Here is a 10870-nt window from a genome sequence, read left to right as displayed (position 1 = left end):
GAATCCTATCATGAAATGATTGCTTTCCACATGACATTAACAACGGATTAGCATAACTTCTGGTGCTCTTTTTGTCCTCATTTGTTTGGAGTGCCACAACCAGGATAAATGTTCTTGAAAAGACCCCAATATTACCCCAAGTCCTCTTAAGTGTGTGTGTTTTCCTTTAAGTAGATGTTTACCGTAAACAGCGTGTCATTCAGCAAAGCACACTTTTATAGTGGCTTATCTGATTGGAGCAGCCAGACCAATCATGGTGTGTCCGGGCTGGGTGTCATGTTTCCCAGGATCCTGAGCGCTACAGTGACACAGTAAAGCTCAGACTCGACTCGTTAAATTAGCACCTAATACTCGGGTCATTAGCTGGCTGTTACCTCTGTGGAATGCTTGTGAAGGGGGGTGAGGGGTTACAACCCGCCCCTCTATAAGCTCCGTCGGGGAGAAATCTGGGTATTTGGATCATGGAAACGAGGCGCTTACATAAAGTGATATAAACACAGTTGAACCGAAGCCGTAAGCACTTGAACCAGGGATAGACCTCCCCGCTCTCCGTAACAGTCGTACAGTATTTCCACGCAGCTCTGTCCGTGTTGGGGAGCGTGCCGGGGTTTGGGGTGGAGGGCTAAGCTGCTGTGTCCATTGTGGGGTGATATTAGTAACCCTCTTACACTGCACTAGTCTGTGGGCTGGGCCAGAGGGCTCATTTCAAGTGTTTAGTGATTGTGGAGATTTGTCACCCCTCAGCCCTGTTAAGAGGGTCTCGTTCTCCCCCTGTCCTCCTGTCCCCTTGGTCTTTCTGATGGAACACACACACACACACACTAACTCATACCATTGGTATTCTCTTATTTTCACCGCCACCCTCACCCCCTCCCCTCACCCCCACCCTCATCCAACCCTTTCTCTGTTCTCCTGCTCGTGATGGTTGCCAGGCAGCAGGGAAAGACTTCATACACACACACACACATACACACACACACACAACCCATACCTCCCAGGTCTTTCCGGATGTCCTTGTTTACATCATGGTGTTGTATGGAAGCTGATTGGCTTTCTGACTGGCTGTCTGACTTTATTGGCCAAGGTTGTGATGTCAATTGTTGTAAAAAAAAATTGAATTAGCTCGTTCTTTCATAAAAAATTTGAATTAGATAGTATTGAAAAAAAAAAAAAGAAGCAAATATTGCCCAATATAAGCTTGGATGAGTGTGCTTGCTCGTTTGTTACGTGTGATCGTCGCTGCGTTTCACCAGCGAGGGAAAAACAGAACTTGGATGCAGGAAGGTACTGCAGACCTCGTAGCTGCTGTGTGCCCTGTCAGACTGTGTCCTCTCAGCTGGTGACTACCTGCTTGCTATCCTACTCATCTGCATGTAAAACTCATTGACTGCTTCAGTCTAGCCCCCTCCCTCACCTCCTTCCAAATCAAACTTTGTTGTCACCATCGATTGCTTTGGTCTGGCCCCCAGCCCAGAGGTTAAGGGAGGCGGTCTTCGATTGGTTCGACCTTCGGCTTAGCACGTGCCTGGTGTGTTACTGGAGTCAGAAACTGACACACACACACACACACGCTCTCACACACACACACACTGACACACACACACCTGAGATGGATGGCTGGCTGGCTGGCTGGCTGTGTGTGTGTGTGTGTGTGTGCGTGTGTGCGCGTGTGTGCGTGCGCTTGACAGATCCTCTGTGGTGTGATGTCATTTTTATTGTCATTTTTCTGTTGGGTGGAGAGGATGTATACGTGTTCGATCCTCCTCCTCTCGTTCCGCCGCAGTGCACTTAGAGAAACGAGGTCTGATCAATGATGAGTTTTTGTTTTCTTTCTTCAGTCACACCTGAGTGAGCTGGAGAGGGGGGGGGGGCACGGTCAGAGGCAAAGCTTCTGGAAGGTTCCTCGATCCAGGAAGCTGGAGGTGTCTGTGTGTCTTCACACTCAATAGAGGACGCACACAGTGTTCCTCAGACCCGCTCTCTTCTGATGAGCCGTGGCGAGTGTCTCTCGCCCCCCTGTTTGTCGATGTCTCTCCCAATACACTCCGCCTCACCCCCTGATCGCTCTCTCTCTCTGGCGACGGAACGAGGTTATCGCTCTCTCTCTCTCTGGCTGGTGAAGGACGGGGGTTAACTCCTGACCTCACCCCGTATTAACAACCATCTACACACCCCCCCCCCCACACACACACACACCTCCCCCCACACACACACACACACACCTCCCCCCCACACACACACACACACCTCCCCACACACACACCTTACATTTACATTTAGTCATTTAGCAGACGCTCTTATCCAGAGCGACTTACAGTAAGTACAGGGACATTCCCCCAAGGCAATTGGGTGAAGTGCCTTGCCCAAGGACACAACGTCATTTGGCACGGCCGGGAATCGAACTGGCAACCTTCGGATTACTAGCCCGATTCCCTCACCGCTCAGCCACCTTCCCCCCCCCCCCCACACACACACACACCTCCCCCCCAAACACACCTATGTTTTTTGTGTGTTGTGTGGAAAAAAAAACGTTTTACAAAAAACATTTGTAAAGGTTGAAATAAAATTGGGGAGAAAAACGTTTTTTTAAACGTTACACTTTTTAGAGTCATGTCGTGTGACAATAAAGGGGAACAAATCACAAGATTTTATTTTAATTATTTTTTGAAAGGTTGAACAATATTGAGTTAGGATGTCGACATGACTGAGAACAGAGACGTTCCTGATCACCCATGGTCATATGAGGGACATGTTCAGAATTGGTGTCAGAAAGGATTCCTGGCGAATGTCTTTTTGTAATTAATGTATTAATATGATGTGAAGTCCAACAGGTAGTAGTAATGGCTACTTTGTACTTTAGTATATGTCAGCGCCCATACTATTTCTCCCTTAACTTGAGTTTAGAAGTGTTGTCAGTATTTCAACTTTTACCAGTCTTATTAAACATGAGTATCTGAACTTCTAATTGAGTGAAGGATGTGTGTACTTTTGCCATCTCTGATCTGATCAATTGAAGCACTTCAGTAAATGACTGTGTGTGCTTACTGCAAGTACCCTCATGACTGAGCGACATGAGAGTACAGATACAGGACTTGACTCCATGTCCTTGATTGAGGAAAGTTCTAGAACTCTACAGTGAATCAGTGACGATAGTGAGATATTTCGGAATCAAAAGACAAGAACAGTTATTCTGGAACCCAAGGCTTATAACAAGCCTAGAAAGAGCCTGCTTCTTTGTTTGTTGTTTTCCGCCCGGGGGTGGACTGGAAGTGAGATAGTGACGTCCTGAGTTCTGTCAGCTTGTAGTGACACTGTTAACCCCTGCGCCCAAACACCCAGTCGTTACGGGGCAAGATAAGTATCTGGCACTGGAGAGGGGCTCTCCCTAAGCCTTGTGGCTGGAGGCGCTGAGGCCTGGCCAGGCAGGGGAGGTTCAGAGGGGTGGGGTGGGAGTGGAGCTCTGGATCTCTGGGTTTCGAATGTCTCTGTAGATTCCTTCTCAACCTTAATTACAGGGTTTTAACTCCTCGACGAACAGTGCAGCCGTGACTTGGGTCTCTCCTTTCGACACACACTCTACCCAACCACCAACACGAAAAAAACACTCTGGAAGTACTTCAATCCCATCCCTCATCTCCTCAGCTCGTAGATGAGATGAGGGTCTGGCCTGTCGGGGGGTTGAGAGGGAGGGAGAGCAGCCTCTCTGAGGCTCGTTAGCGTGGCAGTGCTGAGGCCGGGTGTGCTTGGCCCAGGTTGACCCTGAGTCTTGTATTAGCTGTGGGCTTGGTGCAGCTCTGCAGATTAGCTCGCCGTGGAACAAGCTGCTCCGCTAAAGCGCTTGATTGTAATGACTCTGGTATTAGCACGTCTTAATGAACTGTGTAAAAAATACTTCTGCATGCTTTTGCGATCCCTGGGGCCCCTTCCCCTGGACCGCCCTTCTCCCTGCTCACAACCCCGAACTCACACACGCTCTCTTGGTCCCCTGTTCAGTCACACTCCCAGCTCCTTCATGCACAGCACACACACACTTTCACAAACCAACACACACACCTTCACAAAGCACCCCATGCACACTCCCCCCCTCCGGCCCCCTCGGAGCTGTGAGAGAGGTAACGCTGTGGGTCTCCTGCTGCCTGTCAGGGAGGGGAGAGCTGTGAGAGAGGGAACGCTGTGGGTGAGGGGAGAGCTGTGAGAGAGGGAACGCTGTGGGTCTCCTGCTGCCTGTCAGGGAGGGGAGAGCTGTGAGAGAGGGAACGCTGTGGGTCTCCTGCTGCCTGTCAGGGAGGGGAGAGCTGTGAGAGAGGGAACGCTGTGGGTCTCCTGCTGCCTGTCAGGGAGGGGAGAGCTGTGAGAGAGGGAACGCTGTAGGTCTCCTGCTGCCTGTCAGGGAGGGGAGAGCTGAGGCAGATGATGCCACTCCAGGCCTGTTCTCTGGCTTCAGACAGGACCACAGTGATGCCTGCATGCTTTCAGTCTGGAGTTTAGTCCTGTTGTCTAACACCTTTCCTCTCTGCCCCCCCCCCCCCCCCCCCCCCACACACACACACACCTTGTCTTCCCTCCTCTCTCCTCTCTCTCTCTCTCCAGCGGCTACACCTGCCTCCAGACCTCTCAGAGACAGTGAGCAGAGTGAGCAGGGGGGCGGGGGAGCAGGGGGGGTCGTCTCCGGGGGCAGCAGCCTGTGGCTCTCTGACCTCCAGCAGCAAACACCTGGACTTCTAGAACCCTGTCACCAGGGAAACCAACACCTGGACTTCTAGAACCCCGTCACCATGGCAACCAACACCTGGACTTCTAGAACCCCGTCACCAGGGCAACCTACACCTGGACTAATAGAACCCTGTCACCAGGGCAACCAACACCTGGACTACTAGAACCCCGTCACCAGGTCAACCAACACCTGGACTTCTAGAACCCCGTCACCAGGGCAACCAACACCTGGACTACTACTACCCTATCACCAGGGCAACCAGCACCTGGACTACTAGAACCCTGTCACCAGGGCAACCAACACCTGGAACCTGGATCTCTGCCCTTGCTGCTATAGCAACCCCGGACTGTGCCCTCTTCTCCCCCCTTTGCCCCCCCACCCTCCACCTATCAAAGGTTGCCAAACGATTTCAACCCCTCTGTCCACCTTGGGAGACCCATGACCAGGGTGAGCGGGGATCTGGGACGGTGTTTGGAGCAGGGCAGGAAGTCCGACCTTCAGGTACCTCAGATGTGGTTACGGGCCACATGTGTTCCAGGAAAGACTGGAAGACACGTCCTAGTTTATGTTACTGACCTGCGAGGACACACCTGCTCCTTACACCCTGCAGCACTGTTAACATGTTCAACATCATCCACACCTTGCAGCAGTTAACATGTTCAACATCATTTACACCTTGCAGCAGTTAACATGTTCAACATCATTTACACCTTGCAGCAGTTAACATGTTCAACATCATTTACACCTTGCAGCAGTTAACATGTTCAACATCATTTACACCTTGCAGCAGTTAACATGTTCAACATCATTTACACCTTGCAGCAGTTAACATGTTCAACATCATTTACACCTTGCAGCAGTTAACATGTTCAACATCATTTACACCCTGCAGCAGTTAACATGTTCAACATCATCCACACCCTGCAGCAGTTAACATGTTCAACATCATTTACAGCCAGGGTGTTTTTTGTTCAATTGAATAAAAATATCGCTTGTCTAATGAGGATTTGTATTCTACTTTTACGTGCCACTTTCTGTGCCACGAATTCAATTAATCAAGAAGTAGATATCGCAATAATCAACAGTTAAAGCGTGAACCACTTCTAGCGCTGCGTCAATGTCTGTCAGAGTGAGCAGGGAGGCGGAGGATGCTCTTACATCTGATCTGGGGTCTGTTTTACTGGCTACCTCCTGAAGGCTGACGCAGGCCACAGCTGGGGAAGACTGGTCCTGGAGCAGGGCTGCAGTCTACCTCTGCTGGGTGGGGAGGCTAGCTAGGGGCCTGAGGGGGGGCTGGAGGGGGGCTAGGGGCTGGGGTGGAGGGGGGCTAGGGGGGGGCTGGAGGGGGGCTAGGGGCTGGGGGGGGCTGGAGGGGGGCTAGGGGCTGGGGGGGGCTGGAGGGGGGCTAGGGGCTGGAGGGGGGCTGGAGGGGGGCTAGGGGCTGGAGGGGGGCTGGAGGGGGGCTAGGGGCTGGAGGGGGGCTGGAGGGGGGCTAGGGGCTGGAGGGGGGCTGGAGGGGGGCTAGGGGCTGGAGGGGGGCTGGAGGGGGGCTAGGGGCTGGAGGGGGGCTGGAGGGGGGCTAGGGGCTGGAGGGGGGCTGGAGGGGGGCTAGGGGCTGGAGGGGGGCTGGAGGGGGGCTAGGGGCTGGAGGGGGGCTGGAGGGGGGCTAGGGGCTGGGGTGGACTCGGGGGGTGGGGTGGGGCTGAAGGGGTCTGGGTGGGGGGGCTTCACAGATCATCAGGCCTGCTATTCGGATGGGCTGCTTTGCAAAGACAAGCCCAAAAGAATAAATTAGATCAAATGGTGACATGGAGAATACACAGCATGAAGAACTGAATGTTTTTTTGTTTTGTTTTTGCTCTTCTTCTGACAGTTGGAGTGTGTTTGTCTGTGAGAGCTGGCAGTGTGTGTAACAATCACCGACTGGGGACAGGGCGTTAGGTCAGGTGTGTGTGTGTGTGTGTGTGTGTGTGTGTAAGCTGCAGTATTTCAACCAGATTCCTAATAACAAATAAATACTGGCCAACAACATTCAGTGTACTTGCCTATATTTCGATGCTGCGTGTTTGTGTGTGTGTGTGTGTGTGTGTGTGTGTGTGTGTGTGTGTGTGTGTGTGTGTGTGTGTGTGTGTGTGTGTGTGTGTGTGTGTGTGTGTGTGTGTGTGTGTGTGTGTGTGTGTGTGTGTGTGTGTGTGTGTGTGTGTGTGTGTGTGTGTGTGTGTGTGTGTGTGTGTGTGTGAGAGCATGTTGTTAGTTTGTTTTGAGCAGTGTGTGTCTGTCTTTCTGTGTCTCTGGATTTGTACACTTGGTGTATTAGACAGAAGCCTATTTCACTCCAGGGAAGTATTCATAATGCAGAAATGCTGTCAACCATGAATTATTCATCTTTCTGGTTATATAAATCTACTTATGTAGGGGGGCTGTTGCTCGCTTGTGTCAGCCTGCCTGCGTACATTTACTGTAACGCCAGCGCAGTCTTCAGTTTCTTCACCCTCTGATCTGTGTTTGAATACGTGTCTCAATACCGCCTAATAATCCTGAACACATCCTGTTTGTGTGTGGAGCGTTCCTGCTGTGAGTTCCTGCTGTGAGTCAGAGTGTGACAGTTAAGGAGCGTGTGGAAGACAGGAGCCCCGGACACCCTGAGCTGGCACGCGGGTCGGACCCGAGGCGGTGAGGTGAGCTAACCCGAGGTGCCAGGGTGGAGTCCTTGCCTGGGTGAAGCGTCTGCCTGACTGCCTGGGCAGGTATGGGAGGTGTAACGTCCTCTCAGAACCATCACAAGTTCTTTAATCTCCTCCTCCTACCTTCTCCTCTCCTTCCCCTCTCTCCTCCCCCACCTCTCTCTTCCCCTCTCTCCTCCCCTCTCCTCCTCCTCCCCTCTCCTCCCTTCTCTCCTCCCCTCTCCTTCCCCTCTCTCCTCCTACCTTCTCCTCCTCCCTCTCCTCCTCCCCCTCTCTCTCCTCTCCTCCTCCCTCTCTCTCCTCCTCCCTCTCTCCTCCCCTCTCCTCCTCCCTCTCCTCCTCCCTCTCCTCCTCCCCCTCTCTCTCCTCCCTCTCTCCTCCTCCCTCTCTCTCCTCCCTCTCTCCTCACTCCACATGACAGGCTGCACTCGCATGCGTCCCAGGTGACTTCCTGGATCATCTGGTTGCCTCTGCCTGGCCAATCGGCAGAGACAGCCTTCCTGTCGTCCTACAGCTCCCAGCCTTCACCTGGTTCAGTCACCCGGCAACACTGTGCTTTTGCTTTTCCACACACAGAGCGGCGCAAACTGTGTCTACAAGACCTGTTCTGTCGAGTTTTTTTCACCAAACTCAAAAATATTTAATTTTTGTTTGGCATTGTGTTCACTTGCCAACCAACAATGAATGTATCTGGTACTCGTAAAGTCCGTAAGCCATGGGACAGTAAAGTTGACATTTTACTTTTGGAATGTTTTGTTTGAAATAGTCCGTTTGGAATATTCTGGTTGTACTATTCCGTTGAAATAATGTATACATATTTATGGATCATGGCAGCTGTTGTGACAATAGTTTATCATTAGTTATTAAATACCATGTAACTACAAAAGAATACCTATAGTAAAAACATTTGAGGGTTATAGGAGTTCCTCTGTAATTAAATGGTATAAAATGTTTGTGGTGTCGGTTTTTGCAAAAGTGTAAGGAGCTACAGTCTGCTAGTTAATGAAACCTTAATGTAAAGTGTTGCAGCTGTGGTTTGGTCTGCGTAGCACAGAACGAAAAGGAGAGAGGAGAGAACCATGGCTGCAGTCATCTGCAGTGTGTCTGGACAGCAAGGCCTGGCCTGGAGGGCTTTTAGACACCGTAAACACTTAGAGCAAGTAGCTGTTTCTCTTTTTACAGACACACACAAACACATTCACACACTTACACAGAAGCACAAACACACAAAGTCACACACCCTCACACACAAACACACACGCTCTCACACACACACTTAACGTCGGCCCAGAGCCTGGGATTGGAGCCGCTGTATTGAAAGCGACTTCTCCCGGTCAACACATCTGAGAGTGACTGCGTATGTTCCCTGCTGGAGGTGAGCTGAGGCTAACAGACTGGGATCGCTGTGTCATCGTCCACAAACCACGACGAGGAAAGAAATCTGGTCCCAGTCTCCTCCCTGGACCTCCCTGGACCTCCCAGTCTCCTCCCTGGACCTCTGTGGACCTCCCTGGGCCTCCCAGTCTCCTCCCTGGACCTCTGTGGACCTCCCTGGGCCTCCCAGTCTCCTCCCTGGACCTCCCTGGACCTCCCAGTCTCCTCCCTGGACCTCCCTGGACCTCCCAGTCTCCTCCCTGGACCTCCCTGGACCTCCCAGTCTCCTCCCTGGACCTCCCTGGGCCTCCCAGTCTCCTCCCTGGACCTCCCTGGGCCTCCCAGTCTCCTCCCTGGACCTCCCTGGGCCTCCCAGTCTCCTCCCTGGACCTCCCTGGACCTCCCAGTCTCCTCCCTGGACCTCCCAGTCTCCTCCCTGGACCTCCCTGGACCTCCCAGTCTCCTCCCTGGACCTCCCAGTCTCCTCCCTGGACCTCCCTGGACCTCCCAGTCTCCTCCCTGGACCTCCCAGTCTCCTCCCTGGACCTCCCTGGACCTCCCTGGGCCTCCCAGTCTCCTCCCTGGACCTCCCTGGACCTCCCTGGACCTCCCTGGGCCTCCCAGTCTCCTCCCTGGACCTCCCTGGGCCTCCCTGGGCCTCCCAGTCTCCTCCCTGGACCTCCCTGGGCCTCCCAGTCTCCTCCCTGGACCTCCCTGGACCTCCCTGGGCCTCCCAGTCTCCTCCCTGGACCTCCCTGGGCCTCCCAGTCACCTCCCAGTCTCCTCCCTGGACCTCCCTGGACCTCCCTGGGCCTCCCAGTCTCCTCCCTGGACCTCCCTGGGCCTCCCAGTCTCCTCCCTGGACCTCCCTGGGCCTCCCAGTCTCCTCCCTGGACCTCCCAGTTTCCTCCCTGGACCTCCCTGGACCATGTCTACAGGCAGCATCTGACTGGGTTTCATACCAACTCTTCTCTAATTATCGTTTTGTTTATTTTTTTTCCTCTTCTTTCACCCCACCCCCCGTGTAAATATTGATCTTCTTCTACTAATTATCACTTTGTGTGTTTTGTATCTCCGTGTCTCGCTTCTGTTAATATTGATGTTCGTCTCTTCGTCTCTGTTTGTCACACGACACTCCTGCTGTCCGGCGTCCTGGTCTGGTGTCCTGGTCTGGTCTGGTGTTGGTATAGAAGAGGATTTGTTCACCTGTGTTTCTCTGGTCTGGGAGCACTGAGGGCCAACAGGATGGTAATCCAGCTGTAACTCACCTAGCGCTCTCGTGTCCCACCCCTCCTACGAGGTACACCCATCCCCCTCCACACACACACAGCTTTGTAGTCCTACACACACACACAGCCCCCTGCTGAGGCAGCAAGTGAAGCAAACTAACTCACTCTGCCACACGGTCGCCCCTCCGCCTCAGTCTGAGCCTGCTTCACCCCTCCCTGCCCCCCTCTCTCCCTCTCCTCCCTTTCTCTTTCTCTCCCTCCTTTCCTCTCCTTCTCTCCCCCTCCTTCTCTCTCCCTCTCTCTGTTTTTTTCATACCATCGTAACTCTACCAAAACAAGGGTGAGTGGTGGTGAATTGCCTGACCTTCTCTTTTGTGTGCTGTTGTTGTGGTGTGTGGTCTGTATGGGCTTGTTGTAGGCCCTCCTCCACAAGGGCTTTCTGCTGATTTAGAAGACATTTGGTGGGAATCGGACTCTGTTTTTTGCCCGTGTCAAGAAAATTCCCAGTTCACGTGATTGTGTTCACACCAGATTCCCCTAAATGTGCATCGGTGTGGAAGTCCACATGTGATGCGTACTTGTTCTTGCACCGATACATTTTTTTTTAAAGTACAAACAGTAACGCCACGCAAAAATCTTTCATTGAGACACAATTTTACTGTACAAAATGTTTTTTTTTATAGTTTTCACAAAATACATTTAAAAAGCTCCATTTTAAATAAAATTAAATTGAAATATAGACAGTGTAGATGTATCATCTCTGAAGCAGGGCTCAGACCTCGACCCCTCGTACTGTACGTGTTTATACTCTACGTACACAGAAACAAAACGCTAAACTCATAGAAGCATGACAGAAGATGCTTGAAAGG

This window comes from Osmerus mordax, chromosome 13 (assembly GCF_038355195.1).
Source record: "Osmerus mordax isolate fOsmMor3 chromosome 13, fOsmMor3.pri, whole genome shotgun sequence".
Classification (NCBI taxonomy): domain Eukaryota; kingdom Metazoa; phylum Chordata; class Actinopteri; order Osmeriformes; family Osmeridae; genus Osmerus; species Osmerus mordax.
This window is presented reverse-complemented; position numbering follows the sequence as displayed.